The following is a 15,782-nucleotide window of genomic DNA, read 5'->3' as shown; positions in this document are numbered from 1 at the left end:
GGACCAGATGCCACCCCACCATCTGCCACCCACTCCAGTTCTTCTTAAAAGGCACCTTCAAGTGGTCCATCAGCCAAAGGTACTGGAATAAGTTCTCCAGGCCTCACAGGGGCTCATAGCAGAGGCAAATAACATCAGTCATGAAGTCTCATCCATATGCCCATGGGAAATCCCTGTGCCTGCCTAGGTGACAGAAAGGACAGACTGGCCCTGAAAGGCATCTATGAAAGCTGACTCAGTGGCAGAGGACCCCTGTCTTACACTGTCCTCAATCCCAACTAAATCTCTACGCCACTCAAGGTGCTGTTAAAACTACAGGCACCTGGCTATAGAAATGGCTCCGCTAGTAAGCAGCTTGCCATGCAGACATAAGGACCTGGGTTCAGATCTCCAGCACCCGTGGTTTTTTGGTTTGATTTGTTTTCAAAGGTTTTAAAGTCAGGCATGGCTACAGGTGCCTTATAATCTCGGCACTAGGGAGGCAGAGATAGGAGGATCCCTGTGGCTCTAAGCCATAAGAGACCCAATCTCAAAAAATAAGGTTGAGAGCAATTGAAGAAAACACTCAACATTGACTTCTAGCCTCTACATCATGTACACGTGTGCATACATAAACCCCTACTTCTATACATGCATACACAAATAAAATACATACGCCATCCCTGACCACTTCTTTCAGATGATCCTACCCATGCAGGAGGGCCCCATCTCCATGGAGCAGTCAGAGGAAACCCTAGAGTGTCACTCTTGAACCCTACAAGTCTGCAACACAGAAAGGGGAGGGCCAGGTCCCTCCACCCACCCCCCCCATGCTCACACAGCAAACTAATCAGTGAGAGGTGCCCCTTCCACCAGTGGATGGAGGGCTATGGTACTCACACACGTGCACCAAAGACATCCATTCAGCTCCTAAGCTGGGGTCTTGGGTTTTAATGGCACCATTTGGCACTTCCTTCTAGATATCTCCAGAATAAGAAGTCTGCTAACATTTTTACATATCAGTGAGTGAGGTGGAAATGAAGACTTGAAAGCTGATTTCTATTGAGTAAGATGATCCTTGCATTCAGGGGGCCAGGCAAGAGAATCATGAGTTCAGGGATAGAACCTAAGCTATTCCAGAGAATTTGAAATCAGAATGGACTGTGTATATGTCAAGACTCATAAAATAAAATGGATACATTCTAAAGATAATATTATGCAAGAGGAAAACCATTACTATAAATGAACTTTTGTCATTTCCTGCGCCTTTTAGCAAGTACTCCATCCTTAATTCAGCAAAGGGTTCTTCATCCACATGAACCTTAGCCAGTCAGCCTGCAGAGGTGACAATGGAGAAATGGTAAAAATCTTGAGAGTAGAGTCCTTCAAGTGTCCATGCTGGTACAGATCTGGAAGTCCCACCCCTCCCATGAGGCTGTCAGATTGGCAAGAACCAGGCAAGAGAGCCAAAACTCTGCAAAGGGCTCCTTGTAAAGAAGAATCATATTTGTGGCTGACATGGAAATCAAGATGTAGGCAGGTAAAGAGGCCAATTCAATGGCCAAATGTCTTCTGAGGGGAAACAGATAGTCGAGTCGCTTCTCAACACCTGTGATCACAGTGAAGGGGCAGCGCAGACTTGTCTCAGGGGGCAGAAGCTCCACTGGGTTAGTTAAATGAAGCAGCTCTTCAATGTCAAAGGTTCTTTTTTTTTGTCTTAAAAATCTTTCTGCCAATAAAGGAGCAATCCATGTATTGATCTCAGCTTCAATACTAAGCCTAGGTGGAGCAAGAAAGCTTGCCCTGTTAGTCTCCACACTGCTGGGTTAGGCAAGGGGAGTGCAGCCTCACTAACACCTTCCTGAGCCACAGAAAAGACTCCAAGCAGGTATACAACAGGCTCCCTGTGTGACCCAGAGGGAAACAAAGGGAGGAAGTAATCAGAGAGCCAAGGAAGGAACTGGGAATACTCCAGTTCAAAACCTCCATCCTGGGTCCTCAAAGTCTTGGACCCACGGCAGAGATACAGCAGAAACTTATAACTTCTGGTCTTCTCAGTAAAACCCAAAAGGTGCCCCTCCCCTAACTGGAAAAAAAATGACTAAAAAAAATGTTTAAATGTTCTGGAAACAAGAGAGAGGCAGAACTTTAATTCCATGGCAGCGTCCTTTACAGAACTTAGCAACCAAGTAACATGCAGCTACAGCCTCTCTGGGTTCCAACTGCCTCATTAGTAAAAATTACAGTGAGTGTCCAAAAGGCAAAGGGCTGGACCTGCTGCCCAAATTAGCCCTATAATGCAATAGAACTATCAGGGACTCTGAATTTATGCAAATGATATGTACCTTAAATCATCTTGAAAATGCACAGTACTGTTCACCATTAGAGAAACACTGTGGTCTGCAGATCTTGAAAGTGCACAGTATTGGTCACCATTAGAGAACCCTGTGGTCTGCAGGCAGTGTTTCTAACTATGGGGCCACACAAAGCAACATCAGCAGCACCTTAGAACCTTGTAGGTAAGCAAACCCATCCTAGACTAATAAATGAAGAACCTCAGAGTGCATCCAGGAGACTTATTGTAACCAGTCACCCCTGGGACCTAATGCATGCTATAGTAAACAAACAGTTCCTTGTGGATTGATTACAGACATAAGATTTATCTGAGGACATACCTGCCCCATAGTTCTAGAGCCTTTGTTCAAATGGAGCCCTTGTCCTTGCCATTCTCTCTGTATGAAGCACTGCCCCATTTATCCTACTCAGCCCCAAGGTGACTTGGTTCAAATGTCACATGCTCAATGAGGCTCATTCTGTATCCTCGAGTCCCTGTCCTCTGCTCCATTGTTCCCAAAGTCCTCATCCCCTTCTGAGGAACTATATAATGTGCAATGTTTTCTCTGTGTCTCTCCAACAGGAAATAAGTTGCCCTCATGACAGTCTACAGTGATTAGCCCATAATAGGCTCTTATGCACAACTGTCAAATGAATGAGTCAGGCAAATTCTAGGTCCACCGTTTATTTTATAAACTCAAGTAAAGTGGTTTCTTTTACAAACAGGAGTTTCCATCTTCCACAGAAGGACCCATACTGCACCCTTCTGCAGCTACCAAAATGGTTGACAATCTTGTTTTACAATCAACATTCAGGAAAGAGTCCCTAGTGAAGATGTAGTATAAAGTCTCTATCAGCACTGAATGTACCACTCACTAGGTTATTGTATCTCTCAGATACAGCCTTCTCCAGTGGCTGTATCTGAGACATTAGGGACAACTAAAAGTTAGTGTATTTGCTTCCAGATTGAAATGGGCAAGGTGAAGTGCCAAGTGCCGATCTCTTCTTGGCTGGTTCACTGTAATGATTTGGAAGTAGGGCTCCCAATCTTTCAGAGCTGGTTTCTTTTTGTGAACTTCTGGGAAGTTCCAGTCTGAGTAATTTTCTATAAAATTGTTCTACACAGACCACATAGGGTAAATGACACATTGGCCATAAGAAGGCCATTGGGTCACTGTTCCCACACAGTGGTTCCACTCCTCATGTCCTCCACGTACCAAACCACACTAGAGTAAATTCTCCAAGAAAGTATATGGGTTGGAAGTCAGGGTCTACTGGAAGATGAAGAAAACCTGCTGGTTTGTTCATCAGTGTGTGTATTGGATTGAGGGTGGTATAGAAAGGGGACTGGGCAGAGAGAGAGGAAAGGGATGGATAAAAATTATCTGTGAGAAAGTACCTGCTACCCAAAAAACACCAGACCACAGTTCTGAACCTCTTTGGTGTTAGGAGCTCTTTATACCCTTAAAATCTGTCAACAATTCTAAAGAGATTTTGCTTATATAATTATGCCATATCATTATTTAATATATTAGAAATTAGAATTGTGAGTTTTTTAAATGTTTTGACACTGTAGCTCACTATGTAGCTCAGGCTGGTCTCAAACTTGCAATCTTCCTGCCTCAGTGTATCTAATTCTGGGATTATAAGCAAGTAACCACTATGCCCAGCTAAAATTAAATTGTTAATATTTATTAACTCATTAAAATAATATTTGTTACTCCATTACATGTTAATAGAAATAACTTGTTTTAAGAAAAGTTATTATCTAACTATTTGAAAAGTTTTTTCAAAAGCAAAAACTCAATTATTAGAGGAGTGGTGGTGTTTTACACTCTAATAAGTCTCTTTAACATGAGGCTTTACTGAAGACAACTGGAATGTGAATCCACTTTAGTATAAAATCTGCTGCAGTATCATAGGTCTGTTGTTGGTTGTTTTGCTCTTTTGGGGGGCCTGCCACCTAGCTCCCAAATAAGTCACACACAGAGGCTTGTTCTTCATTGTAAATGCCCGGCCTTAACTTGGCTTGTTTCTTGCCAGCTTTTCTTAACTTATCCTGTCTTTTGCTCTGGACTTTTACCTTTATTTTTGTATACCTTTCTTTCTTATTCCATTTCTGGTTGTGTAGCTGGGTGGCTGGCCCCTGATGTCCCCCTCCTTCTCTCACTCCTCCTTCAAAACCCTTTTCCACCTGGTTCCTCCCTACCACTTCCTGTCAGCTAGTTGCTAATGCAGCCTCCTGACTGCAGGTGAATTTTATTTAATCAAACACATCTTTGCATCATTAAACAAATGTTCCAGAGCAGAAACAAAAGTAACGTACCTTAAAATAATATTCTACAACATAGGTCTCGTGGCCTGGAGACAACTCCGTTGCATATGTATAATGTAAAGAAAATAGAAAAGGTCTAAAGATGGCTTGGTATAACTATGAAAGTAGTTTTGACCTCATAACTCTCAAGAAAGAGTAGCCGCTCCCCCAGGAGATCACAGATAACACTTTAAGAACGACTGCACAGCTGGTGCTATGCTTCAATCCTATTCAGAGACAGAGGGCTGCAATTCAGAGAGAGAGGGCTACACAGTTTACCAAATCACACAGACTCAAGTGGAGCGCAGCCGAATGCAGATTGTCCATGCTCTAGAGGAGTTCTCTTAGACTCTGACAGGGTTTCTGTGTGTACTGTATTTTCTGCTTACGTAGCAGGGCTGGTGAGGGGTTACTGAGTAGTAAGCACACTGAAAGAGAAGGGGAAATGAAGAGAGGGGACTTTTAAAGCCTAAAGGAAATGCCATTTTACTCCAAAAGCCCATCCCCTTTAGTGACCATGAGGCAAAGGATGAGTGTGCTATCCCTTCACGATTCAGTCACCAAAGCTCCCTCCAAGGATAAGCACCTTTCCATATTTAGAGGAATTTTTTATTTTATTATTTTATAATATGTGTTTGAGTGTTTTGTCTGCATGTATGTCCATGCACTATGTGCATGCCTGATGCCTGCAAAAACCAGAAGAGGGTGTCAGATCCTCTGAAAGTAAAGTTACAGACAAATGTAAACTGTCATGCGAGTGCTGGGAATCAAACCCAGGTCCTCTGGATGAGCAGCCAGTGCTCTTAACCACTGAGCCATCTCTCCAGCCCCTTTGCTGGGTGAAATTCAGAAGAAAAGGAGTACGTGTTGAGTGTGGTGTGGTGTGGTATGGTGTGTTAGCTTGGTTTGGGAAAACATGAGTTTGAAACACCAACCAGACATTTTATTTAGTGTCTAATCACCTGAATGGGGGGAAATGGCAGCTTCAGGGAACTTGAGAGGAAGCACCTCCAGCACTGAAGATATTTTAAGGCCATTGGTGGACATTCAAGGATAATACTGACCTTTGTCAACTCAGGGACTTCACCCTTGTCTCAGGACGAATCTCCCTGTGGAGGAAAGTTCTATCAATAAGGCACCATCTTCATGGTGGGGTCGGGAGTAAAGGGAGAAAGTAGTGATCCAGCAAGCTGTTAACACAGTGGAAATGAGCTGTATACCACCCAACAAGAATGCACAGTACTTCCACTGAGCTTTCCCATAATCATTACATCTAATACATTTCATGTGTACCTTTTAAAGGCAAAGCAAACAAAAAGCTAGCACTAAGAGTAGAATATGTCTCTCACCCACTCCGTGCACCTGACAGACCTATATCCCCAAGGTAAAAGCCTGCTTTTCTCTACTTCTTCAGTTTCCTTCAAAACTTCAAAGCACTTCACATCTCTACCTCTTACGTTATCCATTAGAAAACAGTAACTCCCACTAAAGAAGGCTCGCTTATAATCCTTCCATTTTATGACCTACACTCCAAACAGGGTTGATAAATGTACATTCTACTCAGTAACTATATGTCCTGTGCATTGTCTTTCAATGGATTCTAAAAACTCAAAACTGGTAAATACCACTGAAAATACAGCTAACAGGACAGGACGCAAACAGCTATGTTCCTATCATCCAGACTGAGAGAATTAACTCTCACTTCCCCCTCCATGAACTATGGGCACCAAGGCACATTTCTGCTTCCTTCATATTGGGAGTGTAACTTTGCACCTTTCGCAGAACTCCGGGGAAGTAAAGGACGAGTATAGTGGTGGCATCTACAAGCACTGTGTCATAAAGCCAAGAGTTCCTGGTTATGCAGTTCTTATAAAGGAGTCTGCTCTCCTTGAAAACACTGTAAACTGGGTGTTGGTAATCCCAGAATTCAGGAGGTGGGAAGGGGGGAAGTGGAGGGAGGGCAAGAGAGGGAGAGAAGAAGAGAGACTTCTGATTGCCACTAATTGCTTTCCAAATCTGCTCCAGAGTAGCTACCTGGGATTTCATTTCATTGTTCTACTGGGTAACTGTCTGGCTGAAGAATACCATTTAGTAGCTGCTCTATTCTGGAAAAGCTCCATGTAAGTAAGCATCCAACATCCTTGCATGTTTGAAATGTTTTAGTCTTTATTTAACTGTTGATGTGTTTGTGCAGCAGGCCTTATTGGATGCCAGAATATCACCTGTTCTCATCACCATACTTCTCACAGTGCGATGCTTTTTGTACAGGTCTCCCTCATTCTTTATGTGCACATAAGAGGATGGGTTTTTACTGGTTGATCTATAACTATTACCCCATATTGGTTAAAGAATAAACATGTACCAAAATTTTGGTTAGAAAACACAGAAGAAAAATCTTCAAAGACTTCTGAATAGCAAGTATTCCCATCTTCATTGTAAGACTGATGTTTCCAAATGGACCACCTGGAACTGCTGTGGGTATCTTGTCACCAGAGAAAAGTATTCTTATGGGCAAGGCCAACAACACCTTGAGGATGACACCATAGACCAATGCAAGAATCATGAATCTTGATGATTAGTTATCAGTGTTAAGACAGTGAATTTCCAATGCTGGTGATTTTCAAATCTGAATTTCATATGATTTTATACAACACAGTTCCTTCTTGCTCGAGCCACTTCAAGACTTATGCTCCTTAACAGTCAAAAGAATTCTAGCTAATCCAGCTGGTTATAAAACTGTTCATGTCCTTCGCTTTAGATCTTTGAAAGTATCATTTCATTGTTACTATTATGTACTGCAGTTGATGACAGCACTCATATGTGAATCTATTTCCTATTTCCTAATAAAGAATGCATTCTTCTCTTGCTGACAGAATTTGTTTCCAAAAATACTGAAATTCATCAGAATATGTTTGACTTAGATTTCATGTTTCTGCTTTTCAATTGGTATCTTTCTTTAGCCCAACAAGAGTTTATTGTGTTGTTTCATTTCCTTTATAACCTATTATATGAACAGTAGACCTGTCAAACTATATTGTCTTTTTACATATCTTTTACATTTAGCACATTTTTAAATTTGTTTTTTCATTTTATTTAATGTATATGGATGTGCCTGTGTGAAAATATGTGCACCACACATGTGCAGTGCTGGCTGAGGCCAAAAAAAGACAGCAGCTGTAAGCTGCCATGTGGATGCTGGGAACCGAACCTAGGTCCTCTGGGAGTGCAGCCAGTGCTCTTAAGTGTTGAGCCACCCCTCCAGCTCTAACTGAGTACATTGTTGTGTTAGGTTCTGAAAGATTTTCCAAGCTTTATCTTCTTGCTTATTTATCTGGAATTTACTAGTGTCCTTCCTGTTACTCTGACATTTTAGTGCATTTTAAAAGTTCTAACAATCATTTTTAATTTCCAGTAATTCTTGCTTCATGTTCCATTACCCAGTTGTTGTTTTATCTGTGTTTAAGTCTCAGACTTGCTTTTGATTGTTCCACATCTCCTCAAGTGACTTCCCATTTGTCAGCCTTTGTCCTTCCTGATACCAGTTTCCCTCAGATATCTGGCGGGCTTGGTTGATGATTTATATTTATTGGTGGAAGGCTCCGAGGCTGCCCCAGGTGGTTTATGTGTGTTTCCTCTCCAGGAGAGAGTCATTTTTTAGTATACACCAGTGGGATCAGGGAGGTAGATTTGGAGTTGCCAGCACCATCAAAGGAAAAAGCACTTCAATGTACTTCCTTTCGATTCTGAGCCAACTTAAATGGCTTTCGTCTTTACCCTCTGGCTCTCCCCCAGGAATTCTTTTTATCTGCTGAGTCTTCAGATATTGCATTGCTCTCTGGCCCCAACTTCATTCCTTGGGATGCCCCTTAGCAAGTCTTTCACAAGTTCAGAGAACATTTCTTAGAATTCAAATTGCCCTTCACATTTCTTAGAAAGGAAGGAGCTCACAGCCAAGCTGTCCCGAGGGCACCTTTCTGCTTCACTACCCACATACTGCCTCCAGGCCAACTCCTCATCCTCTGTGTGTGTCTAGTCCAGGCTTGGAGCCTCTCTGAAGTCTCCACCTCAGACACAATTCTCTATTGAGTTCTAGCTGGCTTCCTACTGTGTATTATACTGTGGAAACAACCTGCATACCCATCTAGTCTCTACCTTGTGGAAATCTAATCAATGTCCACACAGAGCACTGCCTCCTGTCTTCAGAGCTGCCATAGAGTCACTCTGTTTCTACATCATCTCTCTTAGTGCAGTGAGTTCTACAAAGGCAAATGAATGCACTCCCTCAGCCATTTTGAACTAGAGTGTGTATTACATTTCTGTTAATACAAATCAACTTCTCCCTGTATTTCTTTATAGCACTTCCCTTTGAGGAGGTCTGTGCCCAAATTCTATTTCTTCTAAGAACATCAGTTCTCATCCTAACGACCTTTATTTAACGTGACTACCATGCAAAGATCTTCATCTCCTAATAAGGCCACATTCTGAGATCCTGGGGATTAAGACTTCAGCATCTGAACTTGTGGGCATAATTCAAACCATTCACCTCGATGGCTTCAGAGATTTGATTTCCATATCCTGGGCTTTGAAGAGGACCTAGAACTCAAACTCTTACAAGTGAAATCTTGCTATTTCCACTATGAAGTAAAATAAATAAATAAACAAAACCTCAGTAGAAATCCTGACCATCTTTATTATCCCTGTTATAACAATCCCAGCAATAAGTTAATACAGGATAAGGAAAGTCAGGGGGAAATTTTAAGAGGTGAAGAGGAAAGAAAATACTATTAATACTTCATTATCTTTCTGAGTGTAGTTACATGCCTGTAATACCAGCACTTGGGAGGCAGAAGCAGGAGGATTAGAAGTTTATGATTATCTTTAGCTACACAAAGAACCTGAGTCCAACCTAGGCTACAGGAGACCCTGTTATCAAAAATGAAACAAAACAAAACTGTACTGTTTTTGCTAGGATATGGTGGCCCACACTTTTAATGCCAGCATTCAGGAGGCAAAGAAAAAAGGTTGGGGAAATCAAGTCCAGACTAGGATATAGTGAAGCCATCTCAAAACAGATGGAGCTCTGGCTCAGTGGCAGAGAGCTCAATTAGTGCATTCAAGACCATGGGCTCAATCCCCCACACCTCAAAAAAGAAAAATTCAAAACTATGTCCAGTTTCATTAAATCGCCCTTGCCAGTAGCAGCCTTTCACTTATAGGAAATGGATTCTCCACTGAAAGACATCCTAGCAGCAGAGGAAGGACAAGACATGGCAAATTTTGATATGATGGTCAAAAGCAGCTAACCAGAAAAAAGCCACATTTGCAAGGCTGGCTAATGCCATGTGAATTTCACATTGACAGCCACCATATTCCTCAAGTCACATATGGTAATAGGTTAGATGAGAATACATACTACATGAGAAATGCATGCTTTGATGAGAAACACACATTAAAGAGCTTTCCCCCAGATTCCAGCACCATACAGAAAGATGTCCAGTGCATGCTATGATTCCATGTCCCCTGGCATGATGCCCATGTCTGAGATAGGTGGCTTTCGGGAAGGAAACAGGAAAGCCCATAGATAAAAGGATTGTGTTTGTTTTCAGTAGAGAAGGATCTTCGTTTTGGTTCTGCTGAGAAGCCAGTGCTCTTTCACCAAAGAACAGCATCTCTAAAGGAAAAGTCCTTTTTCTCCCCAGCTGGGAGACAGTCCAAGAGGTGCAAAGAAAAAGACGCCCCACAAAATTAACAGTGGGGCAGCCTGAGTGAGAATGCACGTACTGCAGGCAGGGACCAGTGGCAAAGGTGGAGAGTCCAGGAACGGAAACAGAGCAAGGGGGTGATGAGTGGAAAGGCTCCTGCAGGAAGTCAGAAGAAAGAGGCAGGGAAGGGATGTAAGAACTAGGAGTTGCTCCAAGGTCGCCACAGTCTGAAATGATGGTGGATTAGCCAAGTACCAACTGAACAGGGTAAACCAGAAAGCTCCTGAGCTTTGCAGAAGCCCTAGGACAGCCAGGGTTTCCTCTACTCCAGGTCCAGTGATACCATCCTGCCCTCACATTTCCATCAGCTTGTGTTAGTGTAACCAACTTTAACAACATCCCTAGGCACTGATGAAGCTGGTACTTCCAGGTGATTTCCAAAACTCACTCAAAATCATTGGGATTCATAATTTAAGTCTGGAAACTACCTAACCAATCCTTGAATTAAGGCAGTTTGTCTCAAGTTCAATACGTTAGAAAAGGGTTTTCTGTTGGTCTTAATTTGAGGCTTAGTTATTCAGCATCAACCAGCAGCATCCCTGGCTGGATTCCCATTCAGCCCTGCCAAAAAGGCCTTGTTTTTTCCTTTATGCTACTTGCACAAGTATGGCCAAGAAATGGGAAGAAATTAACATATCTGTGACCACCAGGCCTGTATGTCCCTGCAAAGGCCCATGCTGCTGCTGCTGCTGCTGCTGGAGACCCCACAAAGCAGCAAGCCTGGCAGAAAGTGATCTTGCCTCTATGGGTCTGTGCTGTGGGGATCTCTAGAAGAAATCCCCAGAGCTCATGGCTAATCACAGGAAAGTCCAGATAGTACCACCACCAAAGCAATGGATGAAGCCAAACCTGGATTCTCCTTGGAGCAGGGCACTGCTCAGGGCTAGAACTCAGGTATGCTTGGCACAGAGCCTTACTGATGCCTAGCTACCTGTGGTAGTTTGAATAGGAATTGTCCCCATGTATTTGAATGCTTGGTCCATAGGGAGTGACACTATTAGAAAGTGTGGACTTGTTAGAGTAGGTGTGGCCTTGTTGGAGGAAGTTGTCACTGTGGAGGCAGGCTTTAAGGTCTCATATATGCTCAAGCCACACCCAGTGTGACAGTTTACGTCCTGTTGCCTGCAGATCAAGAGGTAGAACTCTTAGCTCCTTCTCCAGCACTATGTCTGCCTACATGCTGCCATGCTTCTCACCATGATGATAATGGACTAAACCTCTGAACTGTAAACCAGCCCCAATTAAATGTTTTCCTTTATAAGAGTTGCTGTAGTCATGGTGTCTCTTCATAGCAATAGAAACCCTAAGACACCATCTCAGTCATTCAGTCTTCCCCTGACAGAGATGGAATACTGTGCAATAGAACACCTCTCCTCCAGGCTCATCAACCCAAAGCAAAGTCTAAATCCAGGCCATTCCTTAGTAATGAATGTCATGGCTTCTGGGCTTTGCCTAAACACAGATGCCCTAGTTGCTCTGCTCTTTGACTTTTCAGACTTGCCAGGGATTTTCACAGTCACAATCCATGAAGCAGTCTAGACACAAGGCATAGCCTGCCTCCTCAGAGGTCACAAAGAGCAGTGCATCCTCCTTCCCTCCAATGAGCTTCTCTCCTTATCAATGATGTCATCATCCCATGGGAAGAGGTCAAGAGGCACAGAGGAGGCAGGCTCTTACTCAGCAGGCATCCTATTGTGTCTGTGCATTGAGTCCTTGGGTGTCCCCATAAGGACCAGGCCCCGGGAATCTAATGCCAAGCATTGATTTCTGAATTCTGCTATGTCACTTGTCCCTGAGACAATGAGATGGTGAACTCAGAATGCCCTAGATGCCTGGAGGTGAGAAGGTACAATGAAAAGAAACAGGAGTGAAAAATCCCAGAGAACAATTGAAAACAGCATTGGCTATGTTCTCCATCTTCCCTAGCTCACCTCTGTGGCTATGGCTGCATGTGTTTTCCTTTCATGTATGTTTCTTTTGAACCATTCCTATTCTAAAGCCCCTAGGAAAAACATCCAATAGAAATGCTGAATTGCTTGTTGCATGGAGACTGGAAGAAAGGGCAAAGGGGCTTTGGGCTAGCCATGCTGGGGTGAGACAGTTGTTCAAACAGTAAGTCACACAAGGTAGATGAGATGTAGAGGTGAGCCTCCATTTGTGTTTTTAAATACCTGTATTTGGATGTGGGGGGATGAGAGAGAGAGAGAATGAGAGAGAGGGGGATGGAGGAGGGAGAGGAGAGAGAGAGAGAGAGAGAGAGAGAGAGAGAGAGAGAGAGAGAGAGAGAGAGAGAGAGAGAGAGAATTTCTGAAAACAGATTGGAACGAGATGGCTGAGTGAGTAAAAGTGCTTGTAGCACAAGGCTGACCACCTGAGTTCAAGCCCCAGAAGCTACACAAAATTGTCCTCTGACCTAAACATTCATGCTGTGGCTCTTGCATGCCCCTCAACACATGCCATACATACACAGTGATAACAAATTTAAAAAATTTTAAAGCCAGGCATGGTGGTACATGCCTACAGTCCCAATACTCCGGAGGTAGGCAAACCTCTGTGAGCTCCAGGACAGCCTGGTGTACATAGCCAGTTCCAGGCTAGCCAGGGCTACATAGTGATACCTTAGTTCTAAATAAGTAAATATTTAAAACTTAAATTGGGATTTCCATGGGGTTTTTCCTCCACATGCTCTATGTTGTGTAAGTTATTTACAATGGGAAAGTATCTGTGTTCTGTATAAAAATGAAATGCAAGTATATGCAGATGAACAGGAGATGAAGTCAGACAGGCAAGAAGCAAGAGAAAGGCAGGCCTTCATTAGGGATTCAGTCCTTATTGTGGAATTGATAAAACACAGACAAAATTTAAGAGTCCTGGTTAGCGTTATCTGGTGATTAAATCAATGCTTATCTATTGAAAAAAAAACTTAGAAAGTCTAAAGACTACACGGTGAATGTCAGTCAGATGAGGCCTGAGATACACACCTGTGATCCCAGAACATGGGAGGCAGAGGCAGGGTGATGGCAACGTGAATGACAGGTGTGACTGCCTGGTGAGACTGTAAATTAAACAAAGAAAGGAAATCATCAGTAATGACCGAAGAGATAGCTGGTGTTTCAGTTACTTTTTGTTGCTGTGATAAAACACCATGACCAAACGTGACTTATGGAAGTTAATTTTGCCTTAATGGTTCCAGAGAAGAGTCCATAAGGGCAGGGGAGGCATTGCAGCAGGTGGCCTAAGCAGGAGCTGAGAGGGCACATTTCCAACTGCAAACACGAAGTAGAGAGGGTGAAGTAGACAGAGGTGGAGTGATGAGCTCCCAACATCTGCCTTCAGTGATGTACTTCCTCCAGAACCTCCCAAAGGCTGTGCTCCCCAAACACCTCCCCCAACCAGGGACCAAGTGCCCAAGTGCTGAGTCAATGGGGGACATTTTTCATGAAACCACCGCAGACAGCCTGACATTTTGGTATAGTTTCTACTGGTTTTAATACCAAAAAAATATGAAAATCTTTAATTATGTAAGATGATTTTTGTGGAAATAATTTTGTTTTGTTTTCATTTAATTTGCATTGGTTTTCTACTTACATCACTGTAAAAAAATTTTGAACATGTAAGTTAGAAAGTAGAATTTTTCATAATCTCACCATCGTCAATTGTTATAGGTATGTAGTATCCCAAATTTTCCTAATAAAATACACAATTCTTTAATTGGGGTCACACTACATAAATGTTCACCTGACTGAGCCTCTGAATTTATCAGTTAAGACAGATCAACTGTCAATTTTCCACAAGCGACAGTTTAGACAGGCTAGACCTAATCTAACAAATCTCACACAATATCACCTTTTTTTCCCCCAAGACAGGGTTTCTTTTTGTAGCCCTGGCTGTCCTGGAACTTCTTCGGTAGACCAGGCTGGCCTAGAACTCAGAGATTTGCCTGCCTCTGCCTCCCAAGTGCTTGGATTAAAGGCGTGCGCCACCACTGCCCAACTTACAATATCACCAATTTCAATACCCCACAAATGCTTTAATGGATATCTTGATATACATAAGTGAAAATATATGAACACATATGTGTTTGTGTATATACATATGTGTGCAAATATTCCCTGAAATAAAATTAGTTGAAATTTAGGATTATTAGGTCAAACTGAATGCATACTTAAATTTCTAAAAGGTGTTGCCAAGCTCTGGCAAATGCTATAGAAACAGAAATTTCCAGCAACATTATTGTTTGGATCTTGAATATCTTCCAAAGATCCATGCATTTATAGCCTGGGTTCCCCGACTGCCACTAATGAAAGACAGTGGACCGTTAGAAAGTAAGGTCTAGTGAAAGGTCCCTGGAAGTCACTGAGCATGAGTCCCACCCCTCTGTCTTTCTCTCTGCTTCCTGGCCATGAAGTGAGCAGTTTGCTCTGTCACATACTCCTATCATGATAAGCTGCCTCACCACAGGCCCACAGCAACAGAACAAAATAAACATGGACCAGAACCTTCAAAACTGTGAGCCAAGATGTCTTTCCTCTTCACAGGCTTGGGTACTCCTTATAGTAACAGAAAGCTGAGCAGTACAAATGGGTCATTAGAGTACCCTTCTGCCAAAACAAAACAATGTAAGAGAAGAAGGTTTTATTTTTTAGGGACAAGAGCATGAGGCAGCTGATCACATTGTCTCTGCAGTCAACAAGCAGACAGTGGACAGGAAGTAGGGCTGGGCTATGTAGCCTCAAGACCCACCTCCAGTGAATCACTTGTTCCAGCAAAGCTCCATATCATAAAGGTTCTGAAGCCTTCCAAAACATCTGCACATGAGTCTGTGGAGGACATTTCACATTCAAAACCCAACATTCTAGCCCTGACCACCACAGAGCCACAGCCATCTCATAATACAGCATGCATCCAATTCAAATATTTAAGTCCACATAGTCTTTTACAGTCCCAATACTATTCAAAAGTCCAGATTGATTGATCATAGTATCAGCCCCATTCCTTGGTACTTGTATTGAATATATTTCTTGTTGCTGTGACAAAATACTTAACAGGAAGCAATTTAAGGTCAGAAAGATTTATTTTGGCTTACAGTCTGAGGGGATACAGTCTGTCATGGAGAGGAAGGCAAGACAGCAGGAGGATGGAGCAGCTGATTACAGAGGATGGACAGAGAGTGAGCCTCCAGGCCCCCTCTAGTGGTAACCCACTTCTTCAGGGCTCCATATCCTAAAGTTCCTCCCTAGGTAGCACCACCAGCCAGGGACTGATTGTTCAAACCTATCAGCCTATGGTGGATATCTCACATATAAACCACAGCACTGGGTATCATCAGTCTTCTAATATATGATGAACGAACTGGCAGTATGTAACATATTAGCATTTTACTGATTTTTTTC

General features: G+C 42.7%; 1 long non-coding RNA gene across 1 annotated transcript in view; it reads right to left on the bottom strand.

Moving 5' to 3' along the window:
- LOC131903982 (uncharacterized) overlaps nt 1-13,448 on the bottom strand; it is a 143,042-nt gene extending 129,594 nt beyond the window's left edge. The window contains exon 1 of the long non-coding RNA XR_009377645.1: nt 13,371-13,448. This is a non-coding gene — a long non-coding RNA (uncharacterized LOC131903982). The remainder of the gene's footprint in view (nt 1-13,370) is intronic.
- Nucleotides 13,449-15,782: the final 2,334 nt, after the last annotated feature.

The sequence above is a fragment of the Peromyscus eremicus genome, chromosome 2 (genome assembly GCF_949786415.1).
Source record: "Peromyscus eremicus chromosome 2, PerEre_H2_v1, whole genome shotgun sequence".
NCBI lineage: Eukaryota > Metazoa > Chordata > Mammalia > Rodentia > Cricetidae > Peromyscus > Peromyscus eremicus.
This window is presented reverse-complemented; position numbering and strand designations above follow the sequence as displayed.